The 7,154-nt window shown below is 40.8% G+C and overlaps 1 non-coding gene across 1 annotated transcript; it reads right to left on the minus strand.

The window, feature by feature from the left end:
* Nucleotides 1-6,686: 6,686 nt before the first annotated feature.
* LOC120092325 lies at nucleotides 6,687-6,789 on the minus strand. Its single transcript, XR_005486030.1, has one exon. It is a non-coding gene; the product is annotated as a small nucleolar RNA R71 (small nucleolar RNA).
* Nucleotides 6,790-7,154: the final 365 nt, after the last annotated feature.

Consider the following 7,154-nt stretch of genomic DNA (forward strand, 5'->3'; position numbering starts at 1 on the left):
AAATTTAAATGTTCTCTTGGAATACTACTGATGTACCCTCACACTCCCTTCCTGGTCTTGGGGGTTAAGGCTTGGGAGGGGGTGTGATAACTTGGTTTCAGAGCAAAGATTTACATAAAACCTGGGAAAAGGTTGAGTATAAAAAGTTGAGTCTAGCATAAGTATAAATAGGATCTAGGAAGAATAAAGGAAAAAAGGATAGGTTAAAGCCAAAGAGACATCAGGAAAAGGCTTACCTAATGTAGGGAAGCCAGATAATAATAAAAGATAGGCTAGGTCAAAACCTAAAAGGGAATAAATATAATGAAATATACTAAGAAAACCTAAGGTAGAATCAGGAAAGGTTAGGAGAAAGAAATGAGAAATAATAAGTGGACATAGGGAAACATGAGAAAGGGGAAGTGAAAATTAAAAGAAATTAGTATGTAATAACTTGAATAATGTCCACTCTAGGAAATGAATCTGAGTAGACAAGATTGGTGGTGGAATGATTCCGGAACGCAAGTTGAAGACTGCGGTGCTAACCTAAGGGAAAACCTTGAACGATCTGAGAATAGTGTGAATAATAATACTGAATATCCTATTACCTTGAACAATGCAAACTTGGTGGAATCCCGAACTAACATGGGATGTCCACAGTGTGGTAAAAATCATAGTGGTCTGTGTCTGAGAGGGATTGGAATTTGCTATGGGTGTGCAAGGTTGGCCATATCCGCAAAAACTGTTATACTTTCTATAGAAAAACAAGAGAGATTCAGGAAAAATATCAACGAGAACTGGCCGGAGGTTCAAGTTCAGGGAGTAACAACATATTGCTTGAACTGATGGTGGACCAAGAATGGGCACGTGCAGGAAAGAAGAACATTCCTTGACGTATCGTAATTGAATTCGAGGAATAGCCCACCTATAACTCTAACAACGCAGAATCCTATAAATTTTGTATCTTCTATAAGGAAATAGGACATGTACAGGAATGGTGTGTATGGAGAGACGAGAGAATGCACCTTTTGAAAAATTATGACTACCAGAAAATGAGTGAAAGACTATGTAGACTGAAAGAAACTACTAATGTAAATAGTAACCACGTTCATAAATAAAAATAGTATGTTGATAACATATGTCTAATTTATATGTGAATGGTTGTAGACAAAATGCTGAGTAGTGGAAAACGTAGAACGGGACAACCCTCTGGAAACGAAAGTGAAAGTGCCTCAAGCCATCCAAAAGAAAAATCCAGGGAGGAAGAACAAATGGATAAACTCACCCAAATATTTCAAGCAAGCTTAGAAAATATACAACCTGATCCCGAGAAGAAATATGGAATAGAACGAATAAAGGCATTGGGAGCCACAAACTTTGAAGGAACAAAAGATGTCCTGAAGCATGGATCATGAACAAAATATGGAATAGAATGATTAAAGGCAGAAGCATGGATGAAACAAATAGAAAAATGTTTTCAAGTGATGAGATGTGCTGAAAACCGTAAGGTAAGTCTTGCCACATTCTTACTGCAAAAACAGGCAGAAGATTGGTAGAAGCTACTAAAGAATAGGAGAGGCGATCAAGAAGAAATATGTTGGGTGGATTTTCGAAGAACATTTTTCGAAAGATTCTATCCCTGATCATTCAGGGATATGAAACAAGATGAATTCCTACAACTCATGCAGGGAAACATGACTGTAACGGAGTATGAATTAAAGTATACGGAGTTATCCAAGTATGCTTTAAACATAGTGGTGGATGAAAAAGAACGCTGTCGAAGGTTTGAAACAGGATTAAAACAAGAGATTCGAACTCCTGTTACAACAATTGCAGAATGGGGAGAATTTTCAAAGCTAATAGAAGCCACGATGAGGGTAGAAAGAAGTTTGGTGACGGAAGAAGTAAGACCAGAAAGAGACTCATCAATGGGTCGATTGTGGAGGGAAGAACCAAGAAATTTTTCCCCCAGTGTGGAAAGCAGAAGTGGATGGAAAAGAAGAGGAATTACCAACACTAAAGCAGACCCTGAATGTGAGAGCCAAATAAAGGAGTCAATGATGAGAGTTAACTAAAGACCAAGATGCCCGATCTATAATAAATATCTCTGAGGAAGATGTTGGGAGCAAACCCAAGAACGGTCGCACGCGTGTTTTAAGTGTGGCAGACCAGGACACTTTAAATGAGAATGTCCTCAGTTTATGGATACTAGAAATGTACAACCACCAAACAACCCGAGAGGAAGATCAACGACGGTTGAAGGAGGATGATAGACATTGGGAAAATTATATGAACTAACTCAAGATAGAGAGGACAATATGTCGGTGGTGGGAAAAGGGAAAGAGAAAATTTTAGAAGACTAGAATAAAAGTTGTGGTGTAATAAAACTGTATGAAGCAAAGTATTAAATAAAATTTCAGTTGCAAATTAAGTTTCGTTTAATTTCGAGGACAAAATTATTTTAAGGGGGTGGTAAATGTAAGACCCTAACATTAAATGTAAAGTGGGAAGTTAAATAGAGAAGAAAAATCATAAGTAAGGATGTTGGAACAAAGTGAGGAAAACATCAAAATTATCCAAAAAGGGTGACCAAAATCGAAGCGCCTATGAAGGGCTTAAAACATGTGGACGCAAGAATGCATGGAGGATGGAGGCAAGAAAACTTGAAAAAAATGGCTAAGGATTGCATACAATCAACGCAAAGGCATACATGAGCCATGGGGACACGGACAGCAAGCATGCGTCGAGTGAAGCATGCTAGACACGTAGGCCAGGCATCGAGGATAAAGAGCACAGGCCGTGCATCGAGCGCGCAACCCATGCGTTGATGGTGTATGCCAAGCACCTGCCTATGCGTCGAACGGACAAGCAAGAAAGCCATCCTATGTGTTAAACCGCTGTTGAGTCTGCCGAGCAACCATGCGTCGATATGCTAGGCTAAGTGCACGCCCATACGGCTGAGCATGCCTATATGGCCGAGCGTGCCCATGCGGCCGAGAAAGTATGCAAGTGCCTAGGCAGCACACCATGCATCGATGGTCAGCACCATACATTCATGCCTAGTAGGCCAAGCAAGCACACCTAGCAAGCCATGCGTCAAGGGTGAGCAACCACCCTATGCGTTGGTGATGGCCACTCATGCGTTGGTTAATTTGGACTTTTGATGAAAGGAAAAATTGCTAAAGCATCAAGGACAAAAGGTAGGCTAATTGATGGAAATCTTCAAGGAGGATGCCAAGGGTATACAAATATAAGACTTAAAAAATTTAAGTAGAGAAATATGTGAGGTATTTAGGTGATTTAGGTGGCAAAAGAAGGATCACACAAATTCTAGTTGGAGGTGGCTAAAGGAGATTTCATGCATTAAAGTCTTGTCACCCTAAGTAGGAGGTGGGTGAAGGAGATTTCATCGCAAAAAGGAGACTTTGGCTGGCAAGCTGAAATAAGAACAACTCAAGGCTTAGGCTAAGGATAGGTTGGTAGACTGAATGATGGCAGCTCCAAAGTGAGACAAATGGGAGTTGTGTTGTCAACATGGGGTGAGTTTGAAATGGCTATAAATAGGGGAGTTGGGCAAGGGGAATTCATTCATACTAGCACCTAAATTGTGTGTTGAGAGCATACTAAGAGAGTGACGTTTGAGTTATTAGGCTGCAAGTTGATTGGAGATCAAAAGAAACAAGGTTGCGTTGGTGAGGCACCTAGTCAGCCGAACACACAGCCAGCCCACACCTTGTTCGCACGCAGCGCTGCGTCCGTCCGTCTGCGCGCGCATCGCTCGACGCATCCCATGCGCCAGCCCAACGCAGCAACGTTCCCCGTTCGACGCATCACGCCCAGCACACACCCAGTGCAACGCACGCCCAGCGCTCGCCCAGCCCAGAGCATGCCCAAACGCGCCAGCCCCCTGTACGGCGCAGCAACGCCCACTCTGCCTACTGCCCAATGCCCAGTTGCCTATCTTGGACCAAATAAACTCTAAAGAGGCTAATTTTTGTATTTTGGCTAATTTTAGTAGGGTAAGCTGGTATTTTCAATACATAATGGTAGTTTGGCTAGTTTAACGTTATTTATTGATATAACAAATATTAATTGAGGAATTTCCATTGATATGAAGGAATTCACAGGAGGGTAGTCTGAAGGTGATTTTAGTAGAAAAACTTACTGACGGTGAGTGTTTACCCAGTTTTATGCTTTGATATGTGAATAAATGAATATGTAAGTGCAAAATACATGCTTATGATGTTATGTTGATTGCCATGATATTGTTTGTGATATTGCTATGGAAACTGAGATTATACCCAGATTACATAAGTTAGCATGCTTAACAAAAGGTTCTTGGCGGGAAAATATAGTCGGCCTCGGTCGGCGGGAAATATAGTCAAGTACCTAAGCATGAATAGCGGGAAAAGTGGGTTATAGGAAAGTTTCCATAAAAAGTTGTGATGATTGATAATGTGTCCATGATATGAGCATGCCACGTATAGCATGGAACTAGAGGATGTTGATTGAATGAATATATACATGATCATGCATAAATTATACTGGAATTATGATTATGTGATTGATTTCTCAAAAATATGATTTGCAAAGTGATTATTATTCAGGAAAGGAGTCTACTAACCACCATCACACCAGGACTTGGTAAATTCTCAGGGCACGGTTCGGATCATGTAATAAAGAATATAGGAAATTGAACTATGTGTATGAAAGTTATAGAATGTTGTAAACATGTTGAAATCTTTAATAGATAAGGGGGGAAATGTTAAATTTAAATGTTGTCTTGAATACTACTGGTATACCCTCATGCTCCCTTCCCGGTCTTGGGGGTTAAGGCTAGGGAGTGGGTGTGACACACCATCACCCCATTACTTGTTAAATTCTCAGGACACGGTTCGGATCATGTAATAAAGAATATAGAAAATTGAACTATGTGTATGAAAGTTAGATAGAGTGTTGTAAACATGTTGAAATCTTTAATAGATAAGGGGAGAAATGCTAAATTTAAATGTTGTCTTGGAATACTACTGGTGTACCCTCACGCTCCCTTCCCGGTCTTGGGGGTTAAGGCTAGGGAGGGGGTGTGACACACCATCACACCAGGACTTGGTAAATTCTCAGGGCACGGTTTGGATCATGTAATAAAGAATATAGGAAATTGAACTATGTGTATGAAAGTTAGATAGAGTGTTGTAAACATGTTGAAATCTTTAATAGATAAGGGGGGANTATAGGAAATTGAACTATGTGTATGAAAGTTAGATAGAGTGTTGTAAACATGTTGAAATCTTTAATAGATAAGGGGGGAAATGTTAAATTTAAATTTTGTCTTGGAATACTACTAGTGTACCCTCATGCTCCCTTCATGGTCTTGGGGGTTAAGGCTAGGGAGGGGGTGTGACAAGTACAGCTAGTGATAGACTTACTGGTGTCTATTGCATTTTGTGTTAAATGCATGCATCCTAGAGATAGGCTTTGTATGTTATTCGCATTGAGAAATGTTGAATAAAGTCTAATGCATAAACAAAAGATAAGCAAATCATCCCATCTCATTCACATCACATCCTAGTTGTGTACACTCTTCTTAGACCGACGCGTCCACTTACCTTAAACTCCATTTTCGCATGATCCATCATTCACCACTCAACTCTTTTGCATCTTTTGTACAGGCACAACAATTTAGTGTAAATAACCCATTTCTCATATTTATTTAGGAAAACCTCTACAGTAGATACAACGCAAGGTCTGCGTTTGGTTAACTGAATCCCTGAGTTCAACCCTGGACTTACCAGGAACCTAAATTAGATTTATACTTGGGTCTAGTTTAGGAAAACTTGAACGTCATTAGAAAGAGTTGTGTGCGTTTTGCTGCAAATATCTGACGCCCCAACGCGTTACATTTACTTAAACGCACTCAAGCATAAATGCATCACGTACACTTAGAACTTATTCTTCCAGTTTATTATATACAAAATACTCCTAGAACAAATCATGATAGCAACGAACAAGTTTTTGGTGCCGTTTCCGGGGATTCAGAAACAAAACTAACCAGAAATTTCATTTGTATCTGTTGTAGGAACACTTCAGTCGAGGGAGTATTACAAGGTACGCCTAAGCTTGTGAACGTCTTATGAACAGGGAGAGCACTCCTGAATTCAAATACGACCCCGAGATTGAAAGGACCTTCCGGCGTAGGAACCGATCCAACCGTCGTCGAAGGTTGAGGCAGTAATTTCTCAGACAATAGAACAGGTAACGAGCAATGGCGGAAGAACAGGCAAATCAACAACTAGCTCATGCTGCACAGAATCCAATCTTGATAGTGAATAGCAGAACGCATCCTATGAGGGAGTACGCGTCCCTTGTACTGGATGATTTCTCTCTAGGAATCATATACTCAACGCCAGATGCAACCAGGTTCGAGATGAAATCTTTTATGCTCCAAATGCTCCAGTCTGCTGGACAATTTGGGAGTGGTCGTGGTGAAGATCTTCACACCCACATGAAGCATTTCCTGGAAACGTGTAATTCATTTGTGATTCCTGCAATCACCTCAGAGGCGATCAGACTGTCTTTGTTTCCCTATTCTTTTCATGATGACGCAAAACAATGGGTGAGCTCTCTGGAGCCTGGTGAAATCACCACCTGGGAGAAGTTGGTGGAAAAATTTATGCAAAAATATTTCCCACCTACCACCAACGCAAGGAGGCGTCAAGAGATTATGAACTTTGAACAAGAAGAAGTTGAGACCTTAAGCATTGCATGGGAGCATTTTAAGGGCTTGGTCAATAACTGCCCGAACCATGGACTACTTCTAACTATCCAAATGGAGACGTTTTATGGAGAACTGAATAGAGCATCGTAGATGGCAGCAGACGCAGCAGCAGCTGGAGACTTTTGGACAAATCTTACACTGAGGCTAAAGAGATACTAGACCGCATTACTAAACACAATATGAAATGGGTGGATGATACGTTTGATGGAAGAGCTGACAGGAAGAAGAGATCTCAGAACGTTAATTCTATCGATTCCAACGCAATAGCCACACTTTCTGCTCAAGTAGCTACGATGGCCTTCTACAGAACATAACGCTGGGAAACGTATCAAATTAGCAGAAGGTGAATTAGGTAGAGGTGTTTGGGTAGCCCATGGTTAGCTGTGTGGGCTATGGAGAT

This window comes from Benincasa hispida, chromosome 11 (assembly GCF_009727055.1).
Source record: "Benincasa hispida cultivar B227 chromosome 11, ASM972705v1, whole genome shotgun sequence".
Taxonomy (NCBI): domain Eukaryota; kingdom Viridiplantae; phylum Streptophyta; class Magnoliopsida; order Cucurbitales; family Cucurbitaceae; genus Benincasa; species Benincasa hispida.